At 30.5% G+C, this 9,128-nt stretch overlaps 1 pseudogene; it reads right to left on the reverse strand.

Annotated features, from left to right (window-relative positions):
- Positions 1-1,409: 1,409 nt before the first annotated feature.
- On the reverse strand, positions 1,410-5,201 carry LOC107001490 (annotated as a pseudogene).
- Positions 5,202-9,128: the final 3,927 nt, after the last annotated feature.

Consider the following 9,128-nt stretch of genomic DNA (forward strand, 5'->3'; position numbering starts at 1 on the left):
CATTGGCAAAAACATATGAAATTCCAATGGTACCAATGCCAGATAAGGAAGATTGGTCAGATCCTAATAATGTGGTAGCTGAAACTGTGTATCCACCTAGATACAGAAGATCATCTGGACGACCAAGAAAAAGAAGAAGAAAGAATGCAGATGAAAAGATTTCGGTGAACACAAACTGTTGTGGACAATGTGGACAAGAAGGACACAACAGAAGAACTTGTACTTTCTATCCAAAAGAGAAGTGAATTAGTCGTAATGTTTCTAAGATATCAAGAATAATTTATAACGTAAACATTTTAATGATTTTCAGTTTTCATTACAGTTGCAATTTGAACACTTTTGTTTTAGATAAATAAACTTATAAATAACCTCTGTTAATTAAATTTGAAGTCGCGCTTTTGATTATAAATACTTTGTTATTATTGGTGTTGAGAAATATATTTGTGTCAATATTTCTTTTTCATATAAAATTTTATAAATCTTATGTTACACTAAGATATATAAATTTAAGGATTATTAGGTAACATATTGTACATGATACATATGGTTTAGCCAATGTATCAGGTACTTTTAGTGTGTGTTTGGTACATATGTTTCATTTGGTTTGCCCAATGTATCATCTCCATTAAATAAAAAATAAAAAATCTTATTGAGGTTAGTGTGTACTTTACAATGACTATAAATCATGTATCATGTGATTTTATATAATTTAACTTGTGTAATGCTTTTTTTGATATGTTTTTCTTGAAATATACAGTAAATAACTTTACTTTTACAAAATAATCGCAATTCATATAACATTCATTGTAACAAAGTATCATGTAAAATTTAAGGATTATTAGGTAAAATAGTACATGATACATATTAGTCAATGTATCAGGTACTTTTAGTGTGTGTTTGATACATATGTATCATTTGGTTTGCCCAATGTATCATCTCCATCAAATAAAAAATAAAAAATCTTATTGAGGTTAGTGTGTACTTTACAATGACTATAAATCATGTATCATGTGATTTTATATAATTTAACTTGTGTAATGCTTTTTTTGATATGTTTTTCTTGAAATATACAGTAAATAACTTTACTTTTACAAAATAATCGCAATTCATATAACTATGTTATTCATTGTAACTAAGTATCATGTAAAATTTAGTTTTCAAATAAACTATTTATTTCTATGTTTAATCATAGATACTTTGACTATACTTTATTAAACCTGTGTGACGCTATAATATGTCTGATATTTATATTTTCAAGATAAAAATATTTGTTACGTAATGTAACAAAAAAAAATATTAATGGAAATTGACAAACCCAAAAAAATAACATTAAAAAACATCAAAATACTTGTTCAATAACGTATCAAAACAAGAAATATAACATTAAAACATTGTTTACTCATAAAATGCTACACTATGTGAACTAAATCTTCTTCTGGTGGTGGTGTGACTATGCCCCTAGATTTTGGTGGATCATCATTGTCACTAACATATCCGCACTTAGCCTTCTCGCTTCCATAACTCCACAGCAATGCTCCATATCTTTGACGTAGGTAATCAGGACTAAAATCAGCATATGATATATTGATTCGGACACTCATATACTCGGCAAATACAGTAACATATAACCCACAGTCTCTACAAAAAAATACAGAATAAATTAAAAACTTAATGATACATTAATAAGGACAAACGAAAAATTCTTGATACTTACAGGCTATCGCAATCCTGTTTAGCAATGTCTTGTGCAAATTCAATGATGAAAGGAACTTGAGGCTCCAGAATTGAACCAGTAATGTTGTCTTTGTATGCATGACAATAGGCAAATTTTGTGCGTTCAGTTTCTTCAAAGAATCCACTGTCCAGTAGGTAAGAAGAAGCATTTTAGACAACATTTTAATCTCATGAGGAATTGCTTTTTTCCTTGTGCATATTGATGAGTCAAAAACTCTTATCACCCTGTTTTTCAACTCAACAACTGCCAGCACCCAATGGAATTCTTGATCACAGTTAATTGGGATGTAGACCTCATCTACAAGATGCCATGGTAAGGCAGCTGGGATTCCAAAACCTTTGATGATGTTAATTATTGACCTCTCATATACAGCTACAACTGAAGCGTGATCAACATGTTCTTGTGTACTAAGACTATCATCATCATCGTCCATGTAATATCTATCATAACAATTTTTTACATGTGACATGAACAAGCAGTGGGTTGTTGTGTATCTGTATTGATCCATGCTGCAAAGTTTTAATTTTTTACGAAGGTAGTAAAAAATCACATCGATGTGCTATAAACAAAATGAAAACATAGTAAGAAATGATATACATCTAAACAATATAAAAAAATATAATTATTAAAAAATTGATCATAAATTTTGCTAAGTAAATAGTATGATACTTCTACAGAATGTATCATGTTATAATAATCTAAGTATGACTGATACATATTTGATAATTAGTTTAAGATTTTTACCTCATCAGACCAACATTTGTTTGGCTGTGACATGGCATAAAACCAATTATTGTTCATTGGAAAAGCAACAACAAAGTCCATCATCGTAAATCCAAAAGAAGAAGATTTTGATCTGTATTTATCGTCCGATGGGTTCCTGCATATATGATACATAAGTTTGAATATATATACATGATACAAAACACTCACTTAATTACAATTTTTATATAACAAAGTATCATGAATTAGTTATATAAAAAATAATTACGCCAAACACTTGCAAAAATAATGTATAAAACTTACTTATTGTTATGATTTTTTAGGAGCCCCCTTGACAACCAATTCATGTAATCCTCAATAAGTTTCGGCGAAACTTGATCTGTAATGCCACATCCTTCGAACGGGAAATGGAGTCGAGCCATGTCCTTCAATTTCTCTTTTCCCTTCTCGCTTGACCCAAAAGAAGTACAATATCGAGATTGAATCCTTCTCGAAGGCATTTTATTTCTATGCGCAGGAGTGACTGAATCGGTTCTAACACCAATCTCAGTTATTGAAATGTCAGTGGGTAATTGACTGTCGGTCAACAAGTACTGGATGCTAGTTATATTCTGTGGATTGTAAGAATATAATGGTCTAGCATTAGTAGGATTTTTACCCAAATCTTTGATAAGTGCATCTATTGTTGCTTGAGTTGATGGCGATATTGTTGTTGAAGTGGAAGATTCCTGTATAATATGATGTAATGATTTTTAAAATAAATTTGTGTGTAATGAAATTGTGTGTCATAAATCAAAATTGAAAAATCTACCGATGCATCCATTGTTGTTTTTCGGACAAAACGTGAGGGATGTTGTGTTGAACATTGTCATCACCATCTTGCTCCATGATATGTTCATTTAAATCTAGGTGCGACTGATGTGCGTCACCATCCTGAATATGCAGTTTTGAAATAAAAATTGTTAATATAATTTGTGCTGATACGTAACAGTGATTGTACTCACATGATACATAGTCTTGACTATATGTGCATGATACATGACATCAATTAAAATGAAAAAGAAAGTGTCCATGATATATTCATTTAAATCTTGGTGCGACTGATGTGTGTCACCATCCTAAATATGAAGTTTTGAAATAAAAATTGTTAATATAATTTGTGCTGATACATAACAGTGATTATACTCACATGATACATAACATTGACTATATGTGCATGATACACGACATAAATTAAAATGGAAAAAGAAAGTGTCCAATGTATCATAAAAATTACCTTTGGAGTATCACTGACTAGTTGTTCACCCTCGTTTACAGAAACACCAACACCATCCTCAGCGACATCCCCAGCATCGTCGACGATTTGATGTTCACCATTTTTACCAGAAAAACCAACACCATCCTCAGCTACACCACCCATATCAGAAAGATCAATTTGTATTTGCGGAGATGTTTGTTTGTCAGACTGAAATGTGCTTGTATTAGCCTGAAAATTGATGTTTTCCTTGCCTATAGATTGCATCAACTAGGAGTGATTTTCTTTTATCAATATAATCAGTTCCTCAAATTTCTTGTCAACCTACAAATTGCAGATACATTTAGGATAAAAAATTTTGATTAAAAATATCAAAATAATTTACTTACATAAGTTTTCAAATGTCATTTCAACTCTTCAATATATGGAATTATATTGTTGACATTCTGAGAATCTGCAGACCCATGTACATCAACAGCCCGGTTCGGAGACACGTCTGGAACAGAACCATGTACATCAGCAGCCGATTTCGGAGACACGTCTGGAACAGAACCAAGTACATCATCAGCATTCGAATTTGGAGGCAGATTTTGACATAGAAACATGTACATCATCATCCGGTGTCGGAGACACATTTGATTGATCAGGCTAGTTCTGTTCTGACACTTTCTTTTTTTGTATAATCACTTTTTTTCTTCTTTTTGGCGGTGGTGGAGGAGATGTATCAGACACTCTAGAATATCTCCTCAATAACTGTTTGGGAGGTTTTGTGGAGAAATTATCAAAATCATCTTCCTCATTTGGTTTTACTAATGGTAATGAAAAAGAATGAGCATGTTCAACTTGAGCAAGGTCAAAAGCTTCAATTTCCTCTGCTGTTGGGAGAATGTTTGAACTTGCATTCTGAATGTATCTCAACACATAAGATAATTTAACTGTTAATACACTATATTTCACAATGTATCACAAGACATAAATAACGATATTCCATAGACAAACATAAAATTTTACCTCTTGGAAAATGGTAGACATAAGCATTTCAGACTTTGCCTTATCAGACACAACTCTCCAATTGCACATTCTTGGTATGACATTTCGTTCTTTCACAGCTATTTCAGAATTTAACTGGGATGCACATTCGTATATCCAAACGTTAAGTGCATATGGCATCCCATATAATCGATACAACTTTTTGCTAACATAAAAATCCTGTCTAAGTGAACCAATTAGTTTTGAAAATGATAGCTGACCCCAAGGATAATGTTGATATCTACCATCTTCAACCATTAGAAAGTCCACAATAGATATAGCTGTATTATCAAGAGTAGCTAATATAAATGTATGAATAAAGAACAGTATAGACATTTGGAGTGCATCCTGATCGTTCTCCCAATTACCCATCTTAAACCTTTGAACTAATTGATGTTTGGTAACACTATTGACTGCAGCAGGAAAATACTTTTGGAAAAGCATACAATTAGTTGGTTCTGGGTACTTGAAATCATTGGTATTTCCTCTGACCTTAAGTCCAGTTAATAATGCAAATTCATCTATACCAAATTTTAGGACACACCCGTTTGAATGTCTAATATGCAACACATTAGGGTTGCTTTGTTCCAACTCTAAAAGCAACAAGCACTTAGTGATTTGGCCCTGAAAATTACATTTAGTAATATCTAAAATGGGTCCAAAAATTGTATCCCTAAACAGTTGGATAACATTCTCCCCTATGTATTTTTCAAAGTCCTTTAGGAAAGTGTTGTTAAAATTGACAGCAAACCTTATGAGATGTGTTGGTATCTTTTTTATCTTGTACTTGAGTGGCTACAATTTTAAAAAAAACAACAAATTATAACGATATTGAAATATAAATACTAAATAAAACAACTAATACTAAATAAACAACTAATACCTTACTGATGCATGATATCAGTTTTCCGAAATTCATACTACATGAAAAACATGTGATACATATCTAATTCATGTATCAATGCATCGACTAAACACTATACACACTGATTCTATATGTATTATCAAGCACAGTTGATGGCGCAGTTATTAAACTTATTGAATGATACATTATAACAATTTTCAAAACCTCATGATACATAGAAAATAATATGATACACAACAAATTCATGTATCAATGCATCGTCTAAAACACTATATACACTGATTCAAAATGTATCATCAAGCACACTTGATGGCGAAGTTATTGAACTTATTCACTGATACATGATAAAAAAATTTCAAAAACCCTTGATACATAGTAAATCATATGATACACATCTAATTCATGTATCAAAGCATAGGACTAAACATTATAATTCACTTAGTACTTATGTATTAAACCTATTGTCTGATACATGATAATAATTTTCATAATTTTTTGATACATATTGGATTCCTTAAAATTTTTACTAATTTCAACAACAAACTTTGAAATAAGTATAAAAAATACAACCCCGAAAAAATGTAGGCCTGACAACAATGGTTGCTGCCTCTTTTTTCTTTTTTTGGTGTATTTTGACAACCTTTGATTTTGATGTTTCACCAGAATCTTATCTTTGTTTGAATCCTTCTGAATATTCATAGGATCATGCAAAGACTTTTTTCTATTTTCTTTCCAATTTTCATCGTCAGAATCATAAATCCTTCTATTAGTTAAATGATTCATTACTATGATGTAATAGAACAATTAACCAAAAAAAAAAAGAACTGATGATGGAGTAAGAAGAAAAGGAAGACCTAAATACGGCTGATGTAACAAATCAATGAACAAGAAGAAAAAAAGAAGAAACCAATAACAGATGATGGGTTAAGAAGAAGAACTAAAGACGATGATGGAGTAAGAAGAACAATAATAACGGGAGAACAATTGTGCAGTTTTTTGAAATTTCAAATTTTTTGAATTTTGAAATTCAAAATTTCAAAATTGAGTATTTTAATTAAAATTAATTAAAATTAATAATTCAAAATCCAAAAACTGATTTAGAAGATTGAGTGTTTTAGTGGAGAAAAAATAGGCATTAAATTGGGAAAGTGTGTGTTATATGAGAGAGAATGTTATGTATCTCTACACTTCTACTAAAATTAAAAAAAAAAGAATTATGTAATATTTAAAAAAAGAAGGGAAAATTAGAGAATACAAAATTGATAGTTGTGTATTTAAGTTATTTTTCCCAAAGAAAAAGGGATAAATTTCTTAGTAAAAATTAGGCAAATGACATACTGTAAATGATAAATTACATTCTATTCCTATAATATGAATATTTATCAAAAATTCCTTATTTTTAAGAATTCCAGATACTTTATAAAATCGAAATGATACTTAAATATAAATGACCGAATATTTTTTTTTATTTTTCTGTAACTGTTATAGCTAAAATCAAGGATAACTAATTTCCCTTCCCTTGATTTATGTTAATCTTGTACCTAAGTTACCGTGAAAATTGCTTCAGAAATTACTAAATTAAATCATCATTTAATTTACTGATTTCCCATCCCTTGATTTATGTTAATTTTGTAACCATTTTACCGTGAAAACTGCATCCAAAGTACTACATTAAATCATCATTCAATTTAAAATTTTTAAAATAGTCATTCAAAATCAAAAAAATAAAAACACTATTCTGCTTTAAAAAAATCTGAAAGGCCAATTCTGATTTTTCAAATATGAATATTTCGATCTTGTTGCGACATTCTGGAATATGGGAAAGTGATGTTATGTACGAGCGATACAAAAGTGATGGGATAGTGGTTGGTGAAAATATTTCGTTCATGAATCTTATTTCAACAATTGCGGCTGAGTTGGGTATTGACGAATCGAAAAAAAATATAGATATTAGATATGTTGTTGAAGAAAATTCGTCTCCATTGTGTATTCGAAATGATATGGGTGTAAAATTGTATGTAGAAATTAAGAAACATGAGGTTGGGTTCGGAACTTATCCTTTATGCATTGATACTTCAGATAAAGGTGTTGAAGAGATAATAAATTTCGATGCAACAACGGTGCCATCATGTGTGTTGAGGGTGAAAAAAACGACGCAAAGACTCTCAATATTGTTGAATCATCAATTGATTATGCATATTACATACCGGAAATGGATGTTGATAAGTATATAACAGACACAAATAATTCATTTGTGGAAGAGAATCAAATGTATAAGGATAAGTCAACTCTGAAGGTGGTAATGGAAAATTACAAAATAAAGAATAGTTTCAACTTTAAAGTTAAAAGATCTGATAACAAAAGGCATGTTTTCAGTTTATATGTTAATATTTTTAATAATATATAATTGGTTTTCAATATTATATGTTGCGTGTAGTTTTCTGTGTAATATGATTTGATCGTAATAAGTTTTGTCACATTTTGAATGTTTAAACCACTAAATGTAATAATTCTGATCAATTTACAGAGAATAGGTAGTTGACAGTCAGGGTCGTGTAATTAACACTTGGGCTGATATCATCAACCGTGCTAACCTTGGTATGGAATGAAGATGTGAAATAGTTGTTATAAAGTATCATTTATAATGTGAAAATGAAATAAAGTATATATATATTTTTTTTTTGTTTAATAAATAAGTCCTTATCAAATAATCAATATCTGTTTTTTTATTGCAGCTACGTATTAGTTTGTCATTCAGATGATTGTTGTTGGAAATTGAAGGCATCTGTTAGAAAGAATTCAGAAACATTCATAGTGAGATACTTTAATAGTGAACATACTTGTCCATTAAGGGATAGAGTATTAAGCAAGGTACAATCCACAGTTGGGTTTATTAGTGGTGTGACAACACCTAAATTAAAGAATCATAAAAGAAAACATACTCCGAGCGATATAATTGATGATATCAGGAAAATGTATGGCGTTGAGATTTCTTATCAACAAGCATGGCGCGCAAATGAGCGTGCATTGGAACTTATAAGAGGTAAACCTACTGATGGCTACAGAAACATGCCAAGATACATATATATACTGGAAATTGTGTATCCAAATTCATATATAAGGATGCATAAGTCTGAATACAACGAATTTATGTATCTTTTCATAACATTAAGGCCAATGATGAGAGGATTTAAGTTCTGTAGGCCAGTTGTTGTTGTTGATGCTTCACACCTTAGTGGAGCTTATCGAGGTACATTTGTGTCTGCTAGTACACTTGATGGAGCAGGTATGACATATTGTTTATGAATTTATTTTATTATTTTCTTAATAGTAAGTAGTTATTTAGTATATGTTGTTTTGTGTTTATATATTAAGGTTGCATATTGCCTTTGGCATACGGAGTTGTTGACACAGAAAATGATTGTTCATGGACATGGTTCTTTCAACAATTTAAGAATGCATTTGGTGAGAGGGAAAAAATGTGTATTGTATCTGACAGAAATGAAAGCATAAAGAAAGGT

This window comes from Solanum pennellii, chromosome 10 (assembly GCF_001406875.1).
Source record: "Solanum pennellii chromosome 10, SPENNV200".
Taxonomy (NCBI): Eukaryota; Viridiplantae; Streptophyta; class Magnoliopsida; order Solanales; family Solanaceae; genus Solanum; species Solanum pennellii.